Genomic DNA, 23,173 nt, shown 5'->3' with positions numbered 1-23,173 from the left:
CAGGGCAGCCTAGTGGTTAGAATGTTATGTAAGGATCAGACTGTATAGGCTATATTACATGTATTTAGTGTATTATTGGGGCAGCAGGGTAGTGGTTAGAATGTTATGTAAGGGTCAGACTGTATAGGCTATATTACATGTATTTAGTGTATTATTGGGGCAGCAGCCTAGTGGTTAGAATGTTATGTAAGGGTCAGACTGTATAGGCTATATTACATGTATTATTGGGGCAGCAGCCTAGTGGTTAGAATGTTATGTAAGGATCAGACTGTATAGGCTATATTACATGTATTATTGGGGCAGCAGGGCAGCCTAGTGGTTAGAATGTTATGTAAGGATCAGACTGTATAGGCTATATTACATGTATTTAGTGTATTATTGGGGCAGCAGCCTAGTGGTTAGAATGTTATGTAAGGATCAGACTGTATAGGCTATATTACATGTATTATTGGGGCAGCAGGGCAGCCTAGTGGTTAGAATGTTATGTAAGGATCAGACTGTATAGGCTATATTACATGTATTTAGTGTAGTATTGGGGCAGCAGGGTAGCCTAGTGGTTAGAATGTTATGTAAGGATCAGACTGTATAGGCTATATTACATGTATTATTGGGGCAGCAGGGTAGTGGTTAGAATGTTATGTAAGGATCAGACTGTATAGGCTATATTACATGTATTATTGGGGCAGCAGGGTAGCCTAGTGGTTAGAATGTTATGTAAGGATCAGACTGTATAGGCTATATTACATGTATTTAGTGTGTTATTGGGGCAGCAGCCTAGTGGTTAGAATGTTATGTAAGGATCAGACTGTATAGGCTATATTACATGTATTTAGTGTATTATTGGGGCAGCAGCCTAGTGGTTAGAATGTTATGTAAGGATCAGACTGTATAGGCTATATTACATGTATTTAGTGTACAGTTGGGCAAAAAAGTATTTAGTCAGCCACCAATTGTGCAAGTTCTCCCACTTAAAAAGATGAGAGAGGCCTGTAATTGTCATCATAGGTACACTTCAACTATGACAGACAAAATGAGAAAAAAAATCCAGAAAATCACATTGTAGGATTTTTAATGAATTTATTTGCAAATTATGGTGGAAAATAAGTATTAAGTATCACTGGTTAGCGGACAAATCAGGTTGTAGGTGCTGTTGAAACTAACACGACTAAAAAACACATGGAAATGGGAGATATATTTTACCTCCCTGGTTAGAGGACAACCTGCAGAAGACAGTCAGCTACATTTTGGAGAGATGCATTTAAATTTAGAGGTCGTTAAACAAAAGAACGCAACACTTATTTTTCATCACTCATCGATATCATGTTGAAATCATTTGCGTGAGAGTCTGGAGATGAGGTTGCATGTTAAAACTAACAGCTCAAAAACCACACGGAATCTGTGAATAATGTGTACATCACTGGTTAGAGGACAACTTGTAGAAAACATCTAGCTACATTTTGATTCAAGTGGGTCACCAATGCTGTAAGTGTAACACAGCTCTTTTTGTGTTAGTCACTTTCTGTTATATCATATAAATATCACTCTTTCAATTCAGAGCCTGGATTTTCCCCCTGAGGCTTAATATCCATATCATGCAGAAATCAATTGAACAGGGGGCAAACGTTTAGTGTTCTACATTGTGACATCATTAAAATACTCCTTCTACAATGTTAAAACATTCTACATTGTGACATCATTAAAATACTCCTTCTACAATGTTTAAACATTCTACATTGTGACATCATTAAAATACTCCTTCTACAATGTTTAAACATTCTACATTGTGACATCATTAAAATACTCCTACAACAATGTTAAAACATTCGACATTGTGACATCATTTCATTGATATCATAAAACAACTCCTTCATGTATGTATTTTCTGATGTAGAGTTTTGTTCCATCTCGCCATCTGACTAAACACCAGAGAACACACACAGGAGAGAAATCTTGTAGATTTAGATGTATTAAGAACAAATCGATTGACAAAGTCAATCAATTTGTTTTGTTGACTTTGAGTGTGAGGTTATTTTCCTGACACCACACTCCGAGGGCCCTCACCTCCTCCCTGTAGGCCGTCTCGTCGTTGATATATATATATATATATATATATATATATATATATATATATATATATATATATATATATAGGCTTGATGGTAATCAAGCCTACCACTGTAGTGTCGTCCGCAAACTTGATGATTGAGTTGAAGGCGTGCGTGGCCACGCAGTCGTGGGTGAACAGGGAGTACAGGAGAGGGCTCCGAACGCACCCTTTTGGGGCCCCAGTGTTGAGGATCAGCGGGGTGGAGATGTTGTTACCTACCCTCTATGGTGTCAGGTAGGGTGGAGGTGATATGGTCTTTGACTAGTCTCTCAAAGCACTTCATGATGACGAAAGTGAGTGCTACAGCGTGTTATTCATTTAGCTCAGTTACCTTAGCTTTCTTGGGAACAGGGACAATGGTGGCCCTCTTGAAGCATGTGGGAACAGCAGACTGGGATAAGAATTGATTGAATATGTCCTACTGATATGTCCTACTGGTTGATTGAATATGTCATACTGATATGTCCACCTGATATGTCCTACTAATATGTCCTACTGATATGTCCTACTGATATGTACTACTGATATGTCCTACTAATATGTCCTACTGATATGTCCTACTGATATGTCCTACTGATTGATTGAATATGTCCTACTGATTGATTGAATATTATCCTACTGAACAGTACAGCTTGGGTTGGTCTACTATTATCCTACTGAACAGTACAGCTTGGGTTGGTCTACTATTATCCTACTGAACAGTACAGCTTGGGTTGGTCTACTATTATCCTACTGAACAGTACAGCTTGGGTTGGTCTACTATTATCCTACTGACCAGTACAGCTTGGGTTGGTCTACTATTATCCTACTGAAGTGTACCACCTGGGTTGGCCTGTAACAAGTTATTAAAGAGCAGCAGTAAAATAACAATAGCAGGACTATATACAGGTCAGTACCTGGCTCTCCAGAGAAGACAGGCTATGTGCACACAGCCCACAACATGATGGTGGAAACTGAGATGCACTTCCTATCCTCCTGCCAAATGTATGACCAGTTAATTCATACTGTATGTTGTAGTCTGTCCAAGAGGGGAATCACACAGACTGATCTCAGTTAATTCATACTGTATGTTGTAGTCTGTCCAAGAGGAGAATCACACAGACTGATCTCAGTTAATTCATACTGTATGTTGTAGTCTGTCCAAGAGGAGAATCACACAGACTGATCTCAGTTAATTCATACTGTATGTTGTAGTCTGTCCAAGAGGAGAATCACACAGACTGATCTCAGTTAATTCATACTGTATGTTGTAGTCTGTCCAAGAGGAGAATCACACAGACTGATCTCAGTTAATTCATACTGTATGTTGTAGTCTGTCCAAGAGGAGAATCACACAGACTGATCTCAGTTAATTCATACTGTATGTTGTAGTCTGTCCAAGAGGAGAATCACAGTCTGTCAGAATCACTGATCTCAGTTAATTCATACTGTATGTTGTAGTCTGTCCAAGAGGAGAATCACACAGACTGATCTCAGTTAATTCATACTGTATGTTGTAGTCTGTCCAAGAGGAGAATCACACAGACTGATCTCAGTTAATTCATACTGTATGTTGTAGTCTGTCCAAGAGGAGAATCACACAGACTGATCTCAGTTAATTCATACTGTATGTTGTAGTCTGTCCAAGAGGAGAATCACACAGACTGATCTCAGTTAATTCATACTGTATGTTGTAGTCTGTCCAAGAGGAGAATCACACAGACTGATCTCAGTTAATTCATACTGTATGTTGTAGTCTGTCCAAGAGGAGAATCACACAGACTGATCTCAGTTAATTCATACTGTATGTTGTAGTCTGTCCAAGAGGAGAATCACACAGACTGATCTCAGTTAATTCATACTGTATGTTGTAGTCTGTCCAAGAGGAGAATCACACAGAATGATCTCAGTTAATTCATACTGTATGTTGTAGTCTGTCTAATAATTAAATCACACAAGACTGACAGCGTGTAATTTTATTAAAAGCATTCAGTTGATTACATGGCAGTTTAGAGAGCAACATCATAACAATAATCTACTTCATAATCAATAATCAATATCATAACATTTATAATCAATAACATCATTATCTCTATACTACTAACATCATAACAATAATCTACATCATAATCAATATCATAACGTTTATAATCAATAACATCATTATCTATATACTACTAACAACATAACACTAATCTACATCATAATCAATATCATAACGTTTATAATCAATAACATCATGAGAGGTAAACAACAACAAACCCCTTTATTATTATTTTTTTCAAAATACAAAGAATGAACAGATGATTATAATAATACCTGGACTAATAATGGAAACACTTCAAGATAAAGAATCTAAGAGACACTAAATAAGATAAAGAATCTAAGAGACACTAAATAAGATAAAGAATCTAAGAGACACTAAATAAGATAAAGAATCTAAGAGACACTAAATAAGATAAAGAATCTAAGAGACACTAAATAAGATAAAGAATCTAAGACACTAAATAAGATAAAGAATCTAAGAGACACTAAATAAGATAAAGAATCTAAGAGACACTAAATAAGATAAAGAATCTAAGAGACACTAAATAAGATAAAGAATCTAAGAGACACTAAATAAGATAAAGAATCTAAGAGACACTAAATAAGATAACGAATCTAAGAGACACTAAATAAGATAAAGAATCTAAGAGACACTAAATAAGATAAAGAATCTAAGAGACACTAAATAAGATAAAGAATCTAAGAGACACTAAATAAGATAAAGAATCTAAGAGACACTAAATAAGATAAAGAATCTAAGAGACACTAAATAAGATAAAGAATCTAAGAGACACTAAATAAGATAAAGAATCTAAGAGACACTAAATAAGATAAAGAATCTAAGAGACACTAAATAAGATAAAGAATCTAAAGACACTAAATAAGATAAAGAATCTAAGAGACACTAAATAAGATAAAGAATCTAAGAGACACTAAATAAGATAAAGAATCTAAGAGACACTAAATAAGATAAAGAATCTAAGAGACACTAAATAAGATAAAGAATCTAAGAGACACTAAATAAGATAAAGAATCTAAGAGACACTAAATAAGATAAAGAATCTAAGAGACTCTAAATAAGATAAAGAATCTAAGAGACACTAAATAAGATAAAGAATCTAAGAGACACTAAATAAGATAAAGAATCTAAGAGACACTAAATAAGATAAAGAATCTAAGAGACACTAAATAAGATAAAGAATCTAAGAGACACTAAATAAGATAAAGAATCTAAGAGACACTAAATAAGATAAAGAATCTAAGAGACACTAAATAAGATAAAGAATCTAAGAGACACTAAATAAGATAAAGAATCTAAGAGACACTAAATAAGATAAAGAATCTAAGAGACTCTAAATAAGATAAAGAATCTAAGAGACACTAAATAAGATAAAGAATCTAAGAGACACTAAATAAGATAAAGAATCTAAGAGACACTAAATAAGATAAAGAATCTAAGAGACACTAAATAAGATAAAGAATCTAAGAGACACTAAATAAGATAAAGAATCTAAGAGACACTAAATAAGATAAAGAATCTAAGAGACACTAAATAAGATAAAGAATCTAAGAGACACTAAGACAAAAAATAAAGATGAGAAGCAATACTGGAACATGAAACAGACGTAATTGAGCTGCTCTCTTAAAATAATTACAAACCGATTGTTACCAAAATCCCATGTTACCGAATTCCCATGTTAACAAAATCCCATGTTACCCAAACAACATGTTCCCCCAAACCCCATGTTCCCCAAAACCTGTTGTGGAATTATCAGAATTAGTTGAGTAACATAGATAAGATGTGTTATTTTCATGATATGCTTATGAGTTATTTCTCATAAGAATGTATTTTGTTGTACTATAGTGGTGGCCATTGGCAGTTATCTGTTCTATGTCAGGACTAAGTTGCATGGGCCACAGAGAGGGGAGAGGTCAAAGTGTCATCATGTGTAAACATATATTTTACTCCCTACCTTTCCCAGTGGGGAAAGAAGGGGTTGCAGTGTCTGGAATCATTCTATGCTCCCTCTTATGTTGTTTCTATCTTAACCTATAGCCTCATTCTCCTCTCCGTGAGTTTGTCCAGGAGTTTGTATTTAGAGTGGTTGTATCTAAATGACAATTTGATATATGCCTGTTGATATGGAGGATTTGGTTTATGGTTCTGGGGTTTGGGAAAGGAGACAAAGCTGAACGATGAGTTATGTCTATGCTGACTGACTATGGGTGTCTTTGCTATTAAAAGGAACTCAGTTGCATTGTAAGGGGGCTCTCTGAGAATTCACTGGGGAGACACTGAATTTATCTGAGAGTCACAGGATTGTGATAGAGCTGATATAATTAAAGATGGAGTTTTATAACTAACTCTGACTTGTGTGTGTGGTTTGCTCCCATGATTTGGTAAATAGAGGAAATTTCCACGACATACCCAAACCCCATGTTACCCCAAATCCCATTTTTCCCAAAACCCCATGTTACCCAAAACCCCATGTTACCCAAAACCCCATGTTACCCAAACCCCATGTTACCCCAAATCCCATTTTTCCCAAAACCCCATGTTACCCAAAACCCCATGTTACCCAAAACCCCATGTTACCCAAAACCCCATGTTACCCAAACCCCATGTTACCCCAAATCCCATTTTTCCCAAAACCCCATGTTACCCAAAACCCCATGTTACCCAAAACCCCATGTTACCAAAAACCCCATGTTACCCAAAACCCCATGTTACCCAAAACCCCATGTTACCCAAAACCCCATGTTACCCAAAACCCATGTTACCCAAAACCCCATGTTACCCAAAACCCATGTTACCCAAACCCCATGTTACCCAAAACCCCATGTTACCCAAAACCCATGTTACCCAAAACCCCATGTTACCCAAAACCCCATGGTGGTTGCAATCACTCCTTTTAGATTTCTTCCAAGGTTCTAGAAAATTAAACTAATTCTGAACTTGTAATTAAAATTAGAATCACTTCAGGTTTGTCACCACATTTTAAACACCAGTCCACTGCTGACCATCGATTTAAAACACAAAACTGACCCAAGATCAGCCTGTAGGGTCAGATTCATTCTACTCCTACTCCGTCCCCTGGGCTGCTCTCTCCTCTCCCGGACCAGCTTCAGCTCTGGAGCTCAGAGACCATCTCCATGGCATTGACATAAAGATCCATGCTGCTCACCCTGTTCACTCTCTTCTGCCTCCTGGTGGGCTAGAGAGACACAGCACCAACAGTCAGACATTTACTCTCTAGTATCTCCATTCTCTCCCCCTCCCTCTCCCTCTAGTTTAAATGACTTGTAATGTCTGAGTAAATGTCTTTACCTTGTAGTACAGGTAGGAGGTGGTGATTGTTGTCAGTAGGATCAGCAGCACTACAACGTGTCTGATGATGAAGGCTGGCAGAGGAGAGGCTGCAAACAGAAACACCTTTGATGAGGGGACTGATCATCATCACATAGATCTGTGGGAAATCTGTCAATGACAAAGTTATAAGTCTGGTTCCTGTTCAGTTACCTGTGATGGTGAGGGAGAGGAGCTCACTCTCAGAGGAGAAGTTATGAGAGAAAACATAATTGTCATAAACACAGCTGTAGTTCCCTTGGTGGGAGTCATCTGCAGCAGGGAAGAGGAAGGCAGCAGAGTGATTGACAGCTGGCTGAGTCTGGGTTCTGTTGGAGCCGGTGAACGTGAGGAGGAAGGAGCCTCCTGGGTACTGTGGCTGAGTGGAGCAGGTGATGGTGAAGTTGTAGCCCCTGAACATCTCAGGCCCCTGGTGGCCCCTGAAGACCCCTCCCATTGGGTCAGTCAGGAAGATATCAGGCTGGACCAGGAGATCTGTAACAATAAAAGAGAACAAGAAAAACCTCTTCAACTAGTTTCCTATAGATATGACAATAACATCAGCATGTAACAGTGCCAGCCACCCTCCCTCACAGGGCAACATGAGTAGTGGGCCTACAGTCACTGAGACAACATATGTTGATATCAGGCTGAAGCAGGACATCTGAACAGGAAGTGGTCCCATTCACCAGTCTGACTGAGTCTTCAGCTGTAAACAGCAGAGAGGAAAACACAGTGGTGAGGACAGATGATGACAGTGATTCTGTTATTCTAACAGCAGTGATGCTTTGTGGTTGACAAGTATTAGTAGTTCCATAAAACACTACTTGTTATTGGGGTTTAGAATGGTTTGTATGGACACATGAATTTCTCCATGTGGGATAATAAAGTTGACTAATATTGAACTGCTATAATCACTGTAGATTTATACTCTACCTACCTGGTGGACTGACGCTTTGAGCCTGGAGATCTGAGGAGAAAGAGAGAGAGAGAAAGGGAGGAGAAAGGGAGGAGTCAGAGGAAGAGAGAGACAGAGGTTAAATGAACATCAACATGACCTTTCAAGATGTGATGGGGAAGACAGGATTATCGTTGGTATGGTGCAACAACACCCATGTGTAAACACATTCGCCGTCTCTCCTCCACCCTCCTCTCTCCCCTACCCTCCTCTCTCCTCCACCCTCCTCTCTCCCCTACCCTCCTCTCTCCCCTCCATTTCTCTCTCCCCTCCCTTTCTCTCTCCCCTCCCTTTCTCTCTCCCCTCCCTTTCTCTCTCCCCAACCCTCCTCTCTCCCCCCTCCCTTTCTCTCTCCCCTCCCTTTCTCTCTCCCTCCCTTTCTCTCACCCCTCCCTTTCTCTCTCCCCTCCCTTTCTCTCTCCCCTCCCTTTCTCTCTCCCCAACCCTCCTCTCTCACCCATCCCTTTCTCTCTCCCCTCCCTTTCTCTCTCCCCAACCCTCCTCTCTCCCCCTCCCTTTCTCTCTCCCCTCCCTTTCTCTCACCCCTCCCTTTCTCTCTCCCTCCCTTTCTCTCTCCCCAACCCTTCTCTCTCACCCATCCCTTTCTCTCTCCCCTCCCTTTCTCTCTCCCCTCCCTTTCTCTCTCCCCTCCCTTTCTCTCTCCCCAACCCTCCTCTCTCTCCCCTCCCTTTCTCTCTCCCCAACCCTCCTCTCTCTCCTCTCCCTTTCTCTCTCCCCAACCCTCCTCTCTCACCCCTCCCTTTCTCTCTCCCCTCCCTTTCTCTCTCCCCAACCCTCCTCTCTCTCCCCTCCCTTTCTCTCTCCCCAACCCTCCTCTCTCGCCCCTCCCTTTCTCTGTTACCCAAGTCAACTCAACAGGCCTGATGCTATATGTCAGGGTCAGGCTGGGCCAGGATAGGAACAGGTTACTGGTTATGATGACATCACTGGTGAGAAGTCACTAATGAAAAGATATTCATTTGATTTAAATGTTTGTCTCTCTCTCCTCCCCTGTCTCCTTCTACCAACCCAGTCTGTTAGTAAGAACTATCTCTCTCTCCCTTCTCCCCTGTCTCCTCCTCAGTCTGTCAGTGAGTAAGATCTCTCTCTCTCTCTCTCTCTCTCTCTCTCTCTCTCTCTCCCTCCTCCCCTGTCTCCTCCTCAGTCTGTCAGTGAGTAAGAACTATCTCTCTCTCCCTTCTCCCCTGTCTCCTCCTCAGTCTGTCAGTGAGTAAGAACTATCTCTCTCTCTCTCCCTCCTCCCCTGTCTCCTCCTCAGTCTGTCAGTGAGTAAGAACTATCTCTCTCTCTCTCCCTCCTCCCCTGTCTCCTCCTCAGTCTGTCAGTGAGTAAGAACTATCTCTCTCTCCTATCTCTCTCTCCCTCCTCCCCTGTCTCCTCCTCAGTCTGTCAGTGAGTAAGAACTATCTCTCTCTCTCTCTCCTATATCTCTCTCTCCCTCCTCCCCTGTCTCCTCCTCAGTCTGTCAGTGAGTAAGAACTATCTCTCTCCCTCCTCCCCTGTCTCCTCCTCAGTCTGTCAGTGAGTAGGAACTATCTCTCTCTCCTATCTCTCTCTCTCCCTCCTCCCCTGTCTCCTCCTCAGGCTGTCAGTGAGTAAGAACTATCTCTCTCTCTCTCCCTCCTCCCCTGTCTCCTCCTCAGTCTGTTAGTGAGTAAGAACTATCTCTCTCTCTCTCCCTCCTCCCCTGTCTCCTCCTCAGTCTGTCAGTGAGTAGAAACTCTCTCTCTCCCTCCTCCCCTGTCTCCTCCTCAGTCTGTCAGTGAGTAGGAACTATCTCTCTCTCCTATTTCTCTCTCTCTCCGTCATCCCCTGTCTCCTCCTCAGTCTGTCAGTGAGTAAGAACTATCTCTCTCTCTCCCTCCTCCCCTGTCTCCTCCTCAGTCTGTCAGTGAGTAAGAACTATCTCTCTCTCTCTCTCCCTCCTCCCCTGTCTCCTCAGCAGTGGCTTAGCCTCGAAGTGGTAGTTCACACAAGCTCACAGAACGGGACCGCGAGTGCTGAAGTTCGTCGCGTGTAAAAATCATTACATTACATTACATTTACATTTAAGTCATTTAGCAGAAGCTCTTATCCAGAGTGACTTACAAATTGGTGCATTCACCTTATGACATCCAGTGGAACAGTCACTTTACAATAGTGCATCTGAATCTTAAAGGGGGGGGGTGAGAAGGATTACTTTATCCTATCCTAGGTATTCCTTAAAGAGGTGGGGTTTCAGGTGTCTCCGGAAGGTGGTGATTGACTCCGCTGTCCTGGCGTCGTGAGGGAGTTTGTTCCACCATTGGGGGCCAGAGCAGCGAACAGTTTTGACTGGGCTGAGCGGGAACTGTACTTCCTCAGTGGTAGGGAGGCGAGCAGGCCAGAGGTGGATGAACGCAGTGCCCTTGTTTGGGTGTAGGGCCTGATCAGAGCCTGGAGGTACTGAGGTGCCGTTCCCCTCACAGCTCCGTAGGCAAGCACCATGGTCTTGTAGCGGATGCGAGCTTCAACTGGAAGCCAGTGGAGAGAGCGGAGGAGCGGGGTGACGTGAGAGAACTTGGGAAGGTTGAACACCAGACGGGCTGCGGCGTTCTGGATGAGTTGTAGGCGTTTAATGGCACAGGCAGGGAGCCCAGCCAACAGCGAGTTGCAGTAATCCAGACGGGAGATGACAAGTGCCTGGATTAGGACCTGTGCCGCTTCCTGTGTGAGGCAGGGTCGTACTCTGCGGATGTTGTAGAGCATGAACCTACAGGAACGGGCCACCGCCTTGATGTTAGTTGAGAACGACAGGGTGTTGTCCAGGATCACGCCAAGGTTCTTAGCGCTCTGGGAGGAGGACACAATGGAGTTGTCAACCGTGATGGCGAGATCATGGAACGGGCAGTCCTTCCCGGGAGGAAGAGCAGCTCCGTCTTGCCGAGGTTCAGCTTGAGGTGGTGATCCGTCATCCACACTGATATGTCTGCCAGACATGCAGAGATGCGATTCGCCACCTGGTCATCAGAAGGGGGAAAGGAGAAGATTAATTGTGTGTCGTCTGCATAGCAATGACAGGAGAGACCATGTGAGGTTATGACAGAGCCAAGTGACTTGGTGTATAGCGAGAATAGGAGAGGGCCTAGAACAGAGCCCTGGGGACACCAGTGGTGAGAGCGCGTGATGAGGAGACAGATTCTCGCCACGCCACCTGGTAGGAGCGACCTGTCAGGTAGGACGCAATCCAAGCGTGGGCCGCGCCGGAGATGCCCAACTCGGAGAGGGTGGAGAGGAGGATCTGATGGTTCACAGTATCGAAGGCAGCCGATAGGTCTAGAAGGATGAGAGCAGAGGAGAGAGAGTTAGCTTTAGCGGTGCGGAGCGCCTCCGTGATACAGAGAAGAGCAGTCTCAGTTGAATGACTAGTCTTGAAACCTGACTGATTTGGATCAAGAAGGTCATTCTGAGAGAGATAGCGGGAGAGCTGGCCAAGGACAGCACGTTCAAGAGTTTTGGGGAGAAAAGAAAGAAGGGATACTGGTCTGTAGTTGTTGACATCGGAGGGATCGAGTGTAGGTTTTTTCAGAAGGGGTGCAACTCTCGCTCTCTTGAATTACGGAAGGGACGTAGCCAGCGGTCAGGGATGAGTTGATGAGCGAGGTGAGGTAAGGGAGAAGGTCTCCAGAAATGGTCTGGAGAAGAGAGGAGGGGATAGGGTCAAGCGGGCAGGTTGTTGGGCGGCCGGCCGTCACAAGACGCGAGATTTCATCTGGAGAGAGAGGGGAAAAAGAGGTCAGAGCACAGGGTAGGGCAGTGTGAGCAGAACCAGCGGTGTCGTTTGACTTAGCAAACGAGGATCGGATGTCGTCGACCTTCTTTTCAAAATGGTTGACGAAGTCATCTGCAGAGAGGGAGGAGGGGGGGAGGATTCAGGAGGGAGGAGAAGGTGGCAAAGAGCTTCCTAGGGTTAGAGGCAGAAGCTTGGAATTTAGAGTGGTAGAAAGTGGCTTTAGCAGCAGAGACAGAAGAGGAAAATGTAGAGAGGAGGGAGCGAAAGGATGCCAGGTCCGCAGGGAGGCGAGTTTTCCTCCATTTCCGCTCGGCTGCCCGGAGCCCTGTTCTGTGAGCTCGCAATGAGTCGTCGAGCCACGGAGCGGGAGGGTAGGACCGAGCCGGCCTGGAGGATAGGGTGCATAGAGAGTCAAAGGATGCAGAAAGGGAGGAGAGGAGGGTTGAGGAGGCAGAATCAGGAGATAGGTTGGAGAAGGTTTGAGCAGAGGGAAGAGATGATAGGATGGAAGAGGAGAGAGTAGCTGGGGAGAGAGAGCGAAGGTTGGGACGGCGCGATACCATCCGAGTAGGGGCAGTGTGGTAAGTGTTGGATGAGAGCGAGAGGGAAAAGGATACAAGGTAGTGGTCGGAGACTTGGAGGGGAGTTGCAATGAGGTTAGTGGAAGAACAGCATCTAGTAAAGATGAGGTCGAGCGTATTGCCTGCCTTGTGAGTAGGGGGGAAGGTGAGAGGGTGAGGTCAAAAGTGGAGAGGAGTGGAAAGAAGGAGGCAGAGAGGAATGAGTCAAAGGTAGACGTGGGGAGGTTAAAGTCGCCCAGCACTGTGAGAGGTGAGCCGTCCTCAGGAAAGGAGCTTATCAAGGCATCAAGCTCATTGATGAACTCTCCGAGGGAACCTGGAGGGCGATAAATGATAAGGATGTTAAGCTTGAAAGGGCTGGTAACTGTGACAGCATGGAATTCAAAGGAGGCGATAGACAGATGGGTTATAGGGAGAAAGAGAGAATGACCACTTGGGAGAGATGAGGATCCCGGTGCCACCACCCCGCTGACCAGAAGCTCTCGGGGTGTGCGAGAACACGTGGGCGGACGAAGAGAGAGCAGTAGGAGTGGCAGTGTTATCTGTGGTGATCCATGTTTCCGTCAGTGCCAAGAAGTCGAGGGACTGGAGGGAGGCATAGGCTGAGATGAACTCTGCCTTGTTGGCCGCAGATCGGCAGTTCCAGAGGCTACCGGAGACCTGGAACTCCACGTGGGTCGTGCGCGCTGGGACCACCAGATTATGGTGGCCGCGGCCACGCGGTGTGGAGCGTTTGTATGGTCTGTGCAGAGAGGAGAGAACAGGGATAGACAGACACATAGTTGACAGGCTACAGAAGAGGCTACGCTAATGCAAAGGAGATTGGAATGACAAGTGGACTACACGTCTCAAATGTTCAGAAAGTTAAGCTTACGTAGCAAGAATCTTATTGACTAAAATTATTAAAATGAAAAATCATCTGTCCTCGGTTGCAACACTCACTTCCGAATTCCAAACTTCCTCTGGAAGAAACTTCAGCACAAGAACTGTTCGTCTGGAGCTTCATGAAATGGGTTTCTACAGCAGAGCAGCAGCACACAAGCCTAAGATCACCATGTGCAATGCCAAGCGTCTGCTGGAGTGGAAACACTTTCTCTGGAGTGATGAATCTCGTTTCACCATCTGGCAGTCCGTACCACAAACCTGGGTTTGGCAGATGCCAGGAGACGCTACCTGCCCCAAAACATGGTGCCAACTGTAAAGTTTGGTGGAGGAGGAATAATGGTCTGGGGTTGTTTTTAATGGATCGGGTTAGGTCACTTAGTTTCATTGAATGGAAATCCAATCGCTACAGCATACAATGACATTCTAGACTATTCTGTGTTTCCAACTTTGTGGCAACAGTTTGGGGAAGGCCCTTTCCTGTTTCAGCATGACAATGCCCCTGTGCACAAAGCGAGGTCCATACAGAAATAGTTTGTTGAGATCGATGTGGAAGAACTTTACTGGCCTTCACAGAGCCCTGACCTAAACCCCATTGAATACCTTTAGGGATGAATTGAAACGTTAACTGCGAGCCAGGCCTAATCGCCCAACCTCACTAATGCTGTTGTGGCTGAATGGAAGCAAGTCCCTGCAGCAATGTTCCATCATCTAGTGGAAAGTCTTCGCAAAACAGGGGTGTCTTCTGAGAGGGTCTCTTCTGAGAGGGGCTGTTATAGCTATATGCCCATGATTTTGGAATGAGATGTTAGATGAGCAGGTGTCCACATACTTTTGGTCATGTAGTATACATTCCCTTCCATGCAAATGTGTAACTCTCTTTGCAGATGAGATTAAATCGAATTTAATTTTTTTTACATCATTTTTTAAATCATTAATATCAGAGGTCAGGGTCAAGCTGAGCCGGACCAAGAGTGGAAAAGGTTGCTGGTTATGATGACATCACTGGTGAGAAGTCAGTAAAGACAAGATATTCAGTTGGCTGCATGTTAGTCTGTCAGCCCTATCTCTGTTGACATCTCACTTTCTCTCCACGCCTTCTCTCTCTCTCTCTCTGTTCCTCTCTCTCTCTTCCTGACAGACAGCATCAGACCTGTTGCCTTGGTAACATACCTCTATCATCTACACCCCCCTTCTCCTACTCTAACATCAGACCAATATAATATATAATATGTCAAGTATAAGTAGTTCCATAAAACACTACTTGTTATTGGGTTTTAGAATGGTTTGTGTGGACACATGACTTTCTTCATGTGGGATAATAAAGTTTACTAATATTGAACTGCTATAATCACTGTAGATTTATACTCTACCTACCTGGTGGACTGACGCTTTGAGCCTGGAGATCTGAGGAGAAAGAGAGAGACAGAGGAGAAAGGGAGAGAGAGACAGAGAGAGAGAGAAAGGGAGGAGTCAGAGGAAGAGAGAGACAGAGGTTAAATGAACATCAACATGACCTTTCAAGATGTGATGGGGAAGACAGGATTATCGTTGGTATGGTGCAACAACACCCATGTGTAAACACATTCCCCATCTCTCCTCCACCCTCCTCTCTCCCCTACCCTACTCTCTCCTCCACCCTCCTCTCTCCCCTACCCTCCTCTCTCCCCTACCCTCCTCTCTCCTCCACCCTCCTCTCTCCCCTACCCTCTTCTCTCCTCTGCAAATCTCTCTATCCCCTCCCCTCCCATCGTCTCTACTCTACCCTTCTCTCTCCTACCCTCCACTCTCCCCTTCCCTCCTTTCTCCACTCCCCTTCTCTCTACCCTACCTTCTATCCCCTACCCTCCTCTCTCCTCTCCCCTTCCCTCCTTTCTCCACTCCCCTTCTCTCTACCCTACCCTCTATCCCCTACCCTCCTCTCTCCTCTTCCCTTCCCTCTTTTCTCCTTCTCAAATCTCTCTCCCCACCCCTCCTCTCTCACCTATCTTGCTCTATGCCCTCCTTTCCCATCGCCCCTCCCTTTCTCTCTCCCCCCCGTTCTCTATCCCCAACCCTCCTCTCCCCCCTCTCTCCTCCTCCTCAAATCTCTCTCCCCACCCCTCCTCTCTCTCTCTCTCTCTCTCTCTCTCTCTCTCTCTCTCTCTCTCTCATTCTCTCATTCTCTCTCTCTTCGTGACGTATAGTGTTGGACCGGTTGATCTTGACTTAGCTAATAGACCTCTAGCATCTCCACCCCTCCCTTCTCCTACTCTAACATAACACCAATATAATACATAATATATACTCTCATTAATTTACATAGAGACAGATACAATCAATCATTGACACACTGAATATACAACAGTCAGATGCAGGACACCATCACAACTTAACTGACATTAGTGCCTGTCCCCAGATGGACAGTTAGACTACAGTAAAGTACATTTACAGGTGATCACATCATTGTCCTGCTTTGAGACACATTTTTACTGTCTGCTTCCAGTTGTATGTTATTTTACTAACCCTGCAAATTATAATATATCTTACAATATCAAAACATATCTCAGTAACTGTCACAAGTGTATATCAGTATAACAGCATCCTACCTGTGCTCCACAACAGGGTCATCAGTACCACTGCAGGTATCATATCTGTCTCTAACTGGGGCTCCACAGTCTGCTGTCATAAAGAGTGGACTGAAGAGTGGAAAATACTGCTAGGCTTTATGACTCCTCTCTCATTACGTCTTAACTTCAATGATGTGAGATTAACTTCTTAGCAACTTATCTTGGATCAGTGGTTGAACACACTACAGCAAACTAACATGTTAAAAAAAACTCCACAGGAAACTGCTGACAGAGCAGCAACGTTACACATAGTGTCCTATAATATCACCTCTAACTTTCTACTGGTTGAGTTCACCTCTTATAGAATATTGGCTTAATGTTCCAGCACCTAAATATAAACAGTACCAGCACCCAAAATGAGTACTGATGAGGTCTCATGTTAGAGCAGGAGAAGGGGGGATGTGGTGTAGAAGCTAGAGGTCTGTTACCCAAGTCAACTCAACAGGCCTGATGCTGTATGTCAGGGTCAGGCTGGGCCAAGAGAGGAACAGGTTACTGGTTATGATGACATCACTGGTGAGAAGTCACTGACAAAAAAAGATGAAGAGGAGAGGAAGAGGAAGAGGGAGAGGGGGGAGAGAGGAGGGAGGGAGAGAGGAGAGGAGAGGGAGAGGGGAGAGGAAGGAGGAGAGGAGGAGAGGAGAGGAGAGGAGAGGAGAGGAGAGGAGAGGAGAGGAGAGGGAGAGGAGAGGAGAGGAGAGAGAGAGAGGGGAGAGGGGGGAGAGGAGAGGAGAGGAGAGGAGAGGAGAGGAGAGAGGAGAGGAGAGGAGAGGAGAGGAGAGGAGAGGAGGAGGAGAGGGGGAGAGGAGGAGGGGAGAGGGGAGAAGGGGAGAGGAGGTCACACCATTCCACTCAGAGGACTCTACTGTTATCAAGTGGGCATTTCAGTGAAGTGAACAAGTGCACACTTCAGGAGAAAGGAGTGATAATTGGGACAAATTTTCTTTCTAGTCTACAGTCCTGCATCTGTGACACCAGATTACCACCTAGTGGCCATAAGAGGAACTGTCCTGTCAGTGTGTTTTTACTGCTGGCTCAAAACAACACATGACCTGCAAACAGGATATGATTCATGTGTGAGTACTAAAAGCACATGAATATAGTATATTATAGTATAAAAGCAGACAATAGTGCCACTCCAATTTGACACATTTTCAATTTAAGCCTACTAGAAAGCGTGTGCCCTCAGGCCTGGAGGGAAGCTTCAGTCATTCTGCTACCCAAGAATAGTAAATAGTAAAAATTGTGTTTGACCAGATACAATGCTATTTAACATTAAACTAATTGACAGCATGTTAGCATGCTTATAGGGAAGGACACTCAACAAGCACAGCACTAACACAGAAGACTGATGATTGGCTGAGAGAAATTGATGATAAAAATGATTATGGGGGCTATCTTGTTAACCTCTTCAACCTATGGGGGCGCTATGTCATTATTGGATAAAAAAAACGTGCCAGTTTTAAGCGCAATATTTTGTCACGAAAAGATGCTCGACTATGCATATCATTGGCAGCTTTGGAAAGAAAACACTCTGATGTTTCCAAAACTGCAAAGATATTATCTGTGAGTGCCCCAGAACTGATGCTACAGGCGAAACCAAGATGAAACTTCAAACAGGAAATGAGCAGGATTTTTGACGCTCTGTTTTTCATTGTCTCCTTATATGGCTGTGAAAGCACCACGAATTAGCCTGCCCTTTCTATCGTTTCTCCAAGGTGTCTGCAGCATTGTGACGTATTTGTTGGCAAATCATTGGAAGATTGGCCATAAGAGACTACATTTACCAGGGGTCCGCCCGGTGTCCTTTGTTGAAATTGTTGCGTAATCTCCAAGCTGCTCGCATTCATCCATGTGATTGAGACAGAGAGGAGACGTCCAGGAACGATATATCATGAAGAGATATGTGAAAAACACCTTGAGGATTGATTCTAAACAACGTTTACCATGTTTCAGTCGATATTATGGAGTTAATGTGGAAGAAAGTTTGGCGTTTGGATGAATGAATTTCTTTTTTTTTTTGGTAGACAAACATGACGCAGAAAACGGACCGATTTCTCCTGCACAAATAATCTTTCAGGAAAAACTGAACATTTGCTATCTAACTGAGAGTCTCCTCATTGAAAACATCAGAAGTTCTTCAAAGGTAAATTATTTTATTTGAATGGTTTTCTGTTTTTTGTGAAAATGTTGCCTGCTGAATGCTAACGCTAAATGCTATGCTAACGCTAAATGCTAACGCTAGCTATCAATACTGTTACACAAATGCTTGTTTTGTTATGGTTGAGAAGAATATTTTTGAAAATCTGAGATGACAGTGTTGTTAACAAAAGGCTAAGCTTGAGAGCTAGCATATTGATTTCATTTCATTTGCGATTTTCATGAATAGTTAACGTTGTGTTATGCTAATGAGCTTGCTGATAGATTTACACAATCCTGGATACATTTGTTTTTCTTAGCTAAACGTCACGCACAAAATGGAGCGATTTCTCCTAAACAAATAATCTTTCAGGAAAAACTGAACATTTGCTATCTAACTGAGAGTCTCCTCATTGAAAACATCAGAAGTTCTTCAAAGGTAAATTATTTTATTTGAATGGTTTTCTGTTTTTTGTGAAAATGTTGCCTGCTGAATGCTAACGCTAAATGCTATGCTAACGCTAAATGCTGTTACACAAATGCTTGTTTTGCTATGGTTGAGAAGCATATTTTTGAAAATCTGAGATGACAGTGTTGTTAACAAAAGGCTAAGCTTGAGAGCTAGCATATTTATTTCATTTCCTTTGCGATTTTCATGAATAGTTAACGTTGTGTTATGCTAATGGGCTTGCGGATAGATTTACACAAGAATACGTTGCGTTATGGTAATGAGCTTGAGGCTGTATTCACGATCCCGGCTCCGGGATGGCTCGACGCAAGAAGTTAAACTTCAGTGCAGCTTTTGACATTATCGATCATAGTCTGCTGCTGGAAAAACGTATGTGTTATGGCTTTACACCCCCTGTTGTAATGTGGATAAAGAGTTACTTGTCTAACAGAAGAGAGAGGGTGTTCTTTAATGGACGCCTCTCAAATATGATCCAGTTAGAAACAGGAATTCCCCAGGGTAGCTGTTTAGGCACCTTGCTTTTTCAATTTTTACTAAAGATATTCCACTGGCTTTGAGTAAACCCAGAGTGTCTATGTATGTGGATGACTCAACACTATACACGTCATCTACTTCAGCGACTGAAATGACTGCAACACTCAGCAAAGAGATGCAGTTAGTTTCAGAGTCGGTTGCAAGGAATAAGTTAGCACCAAATATTTCTAAAACTAAAAGCATTGTATTTGGAACAAAACATTCACTAAACCCTAAACCTAAACTAAATCTTGTAGAGATGACTAAACTGCTTGAAGTAACCCTACATTGTCAACTGTCATGGTCAAAACATATTGATGCGGTAGTAGCTAAGATACGGAGAAGTCTGTCCATAATAAAGCTCTGCCTTAACAACACTATCAACAAGCAGGTCCTACAGGCCCTGGTTTCTACCTTCTTAACAACACTATCAACAAGCAGGTCCTACAGGCCCTGGTTTCGTCGCACCTTGACTACTGTTCAGTCGTGTTGTAATGATCTTCGTCTGTTGTTTGTAGAAAGTCAGACCGAAATGCAGCGTGTAGGTTACTCATGACTTTTAATGAAGAAAATACGGTACATGAAATAACGGAAGAAGAAAACAACAAATGAAAGAAACTAATACAGCCTATCTGGTGACTAACACAAAGACAGGTACAATCACCCACGAAATACAACGCGCACTCAGGCTGCCTAAATACGGTTCCCAATCCGAGACAACGAGAATCAGCTGACTCCAATTAGGAATCGCCTCAGGCAGCCAAGCCTAACTAGACACACCCCTAATAATACACACTCCCAATTAATACAACCCCAATACGAAATACAACATATAAACCCATGTCACACCCTGGCCTACCCAAACATATAACAAAAACACAAGATACAATGACCAAGGCGTGACAGAACCCCCCCCCCTAAGGTGCGGACTCCGGGACGCACCTCAAGAGCATAGGGAGGGTCCGGGTGGGCGTCTGTCCATGGTGGCGGTTCTGGCTCGGGACGTGGACCCCACTCCATAAATGTCCTAGTTCCTCCCCTTCGCGTCCTAGGATAATCCACCTTCTCCGCCGACCATGGCCTAATAGTCCTCACCCTAATCCCCACATAACTGAGGGGCAGCTCGGGACCGAGGGGCAGCTCGGGACCAAGGGGCAGCTCGGGACAGAGGGGCAGCTCGGGACAGAGGGGCAGCTCGGGACAGAGGGGCAGCTCGGGACAGAGGGGCAGCTCGGGACAGAGGGGCAGCTCGGGATAGAGGGGCAACTCAGGATAGAGGGGCAGCCCAGGATAGAGGGGCAACTCAGGATAGAGGGGCAACTCAGGATAGAGGGGCAACTCAGGACAGAGGGGCAACTCAGGATAGAGGGGCAACTCAGGACAGCGGGGCAGCCCGGGACAGAGGGGCAGCCCGGGACAGAGGGGCAGCCCGGTACTGAGGGGCAGCCCGGTACTGAGGGGAAGCCCGGTACTGAGGGGAAGCCCGGTACTGAGGGGAAGCCCGGTACTGAGAGGAAGCTCGGTACTGAGAGGAAGCTCGGTACTGAGAGGGAGCCCAGTACAGAGAGGGAGCCTAGTACTGAGAGGAAGCTCAGTACTGAGAGGAAGCTCAGGCAGGTAGTAGGCTCCGGTAAATCCCGGCTGGCTGGTGGACCTGGATGATTAAGGTTGTCTGGCCGATCTAGAAGATCTTGGTAGACTGGCACTTCTGGCGGATCCTGGCAGACTGGCACATCTGGCGGATCCTGGCAGACTGGTGACGCTGGGCCGACTGGCGGCGCTGGGCAGACAGGAGACTCCGGCAGCGCAGGAGAGGAGAAAGGCTCTGGCTGCGCTGAACAGGCGAGGCGCACTGGACGCGCTGGGCCGACTGGGAGCACTGGTGGCGCTGGACAGACAGGAGACTCCGGCATCGCCGGAGAGGAGAAAAGCTCTGGCTGCGCTAAACAGGCGAGGCGCACTGGAGGCCTGGTGCGTGGTGCTGGAACTGGTGGTACTGGCGCGAGGACACGCACAGGAAGCCTGGTGCGTGGAGCTGCTACCGGAGGACTGATGTGTAGAAGTGGCTCTGGATAGACCGGACCGTGCAGGCGCACTGGAGCTCTAGAGCACCGAGCCTGCCCAAGCTTACCTGGCTCGATGCCCACTCTAGCCCGGTCAATAGGAAGGGCTGGTATGTGTCGCAGCTGGCTCTGCACCCGCACTGGAAACACAGTGCGCTCCATAGCATAACACGGTGCCTGCCCGGTCTCTCTAGCCCAACGGTGAGCACAGGGAGTATGCGCAGGTTTCCTACCTGGCATAACTATTCTCCCTTTTAGCCCCCCCCAATATTTTTTTTGGGGTGACTTTCCGGTTTCCAACTGCGTCGCCGTGCTGCCTCCTCATACATGCGCCTCTCCGCTTTAGCTGCCTCTATTTCCTCCTTGGGACGGCGATATTCTCCCGGCTGCTCCCAGGGTCCTTGACCGTCTAATTCCTCCTCCCATGTCCAAATCTCCAAATGATGCATTCTCTCCCATTGCAACTGCTCTTCACGATTAACAGGGAGAGTAGGCTCAGGTCTGTTTCCTGACTCAGCCACTCTCTCTCTGCGCTTTCCCCTGTTACCTTCAGTTTTCGCTCTGTATAGCAATGCTTTCCTTCTCGATTCCATCCGTGTATAGCCCTCTTCGCATTGCTGTAGGGAATCCCAGGCGGGCTCTTGCACTCGCTCTGGGTCGGCTGCCCACCTGTCGATTTCCTCCCACGTCGTATAATCCCTGCTTCTGCCGTCCATATCGTCCTCCTTTAGCTCCTGCCAGTTCACACGCTGCTCGATCTGTGAATTGTGGTGGGTGATTCTGTAATGATCTTCCTCTGTTGTTTGTAGAAAGTCAGACCGAAATGCAGCGTGTAGGTTACTCATGACTTTTAATGAAGAAAATACGGTACATGAAATAACTGAAGAAGAAAACAACAAATGAAAGAAACTAATACAGCCTATCTGGTGACTAACACTAAGACAGGTACAATCACCCACGAAATACAACGCGCACTCAGGCTGCCTAAATACGGTTCCCAATCCGAGACAACAAGAATCAGCTGACTCCAATTTGGAATCGCCTCAGGCAGCCAAGCCTAACTAGACACACCCCTAATAATACACACTCCCAATTAATACAACCCCAATACGAAATACAACATATAAACCCATGTCACACCCTGGCCTACCCAAACATATAACAAAAACACAAGATACAATGACCAAGGCGTGACACGTGTGGTCATGTGCAACAAAGGACTCAGGATAATTGCAATTGGCTAAGAACAGAGCAGCACGGCTGGCCCTTGGATGTACACAGCTAATTCATACTGTATGTTGTAGTCTGTCCAAGAGGGGAATCACACAGACTGATCTCAGTTAATTCATACTGTATGTTGTAGTCTGTCCAAGAGGGGAATCACACAGACTGATCCCAGTTAATTCATACTGTATGTTGTAGTCTGTCCAAGATGGGAATCACACAGACTGATCTCAGTTAATTCATACTGTATGTTGTAGTCTGTCCAAGAGGGGAATCACACAGACTGATCTCAGTTAATTCATACTGTATGTTGTAGTCTGTCCAAGAGGGGAATCACACAGACTGATCTCAGTTATTTCATACTGTATGTTGTAGTCTGTCCAAGAGGGGAATCACACAGACTGATCTCAGTTAATTCATACTGTATGTTGTAGTCTGTCCAAGAGGGGAATCACACAGAATGATCTCAGTTATTTCATACTGTA

At 44.8% G+C, this 23,173-nt stretch overlaps 1 long non-coding RNA gene across 1 annotated transcript; it reads right to left on the bottom strand.

Annotated features, from left to right (window-relative positions):
• Positions 1-8,418: 8,418 nt before the first annotated feature.
• Positions 8,419-16,383, bottom strand: LOC124021714. The gene is made up of 3 exons (XR_006836295.1): positions 16,260-16,383; positions 15,049-15,078; positions 8,419-8,448 (listed from the first exon to the last, which is right to left on the bottom strand). It is a non-coding gene; the product is annotated as an uncharacterized LOC124021714 (long non-coding RNA).
• Positions 16,384-23,173: the final 6,790 nt, after the last annotated feature.

This window comes from Oncorhynchus gorbuscha, unplaced genomic scaffold (genome assembly GCF_021184085.1).
Source record: "Oncorhynchus gorbuscha isolate QuinsamMale2020 ecotype Even-year unplaced genomic scaffold, OgorEven_v1.0 Un_scaffold_1177, whole genome shotgun sequence".
NCBI classification, from domain to species: Eukaryota; Metazoa; Chordata; class Actinopteri; order Salmoniformes; family Salmonidae; genus Oncorhynchus; species Oncorhynchus gorbuscha.
The sequence above is the reverse complement of the archived record's forward strand: the minus strand, read 5'-3'. Positions and strand labels throughout refer to the sequence as shown.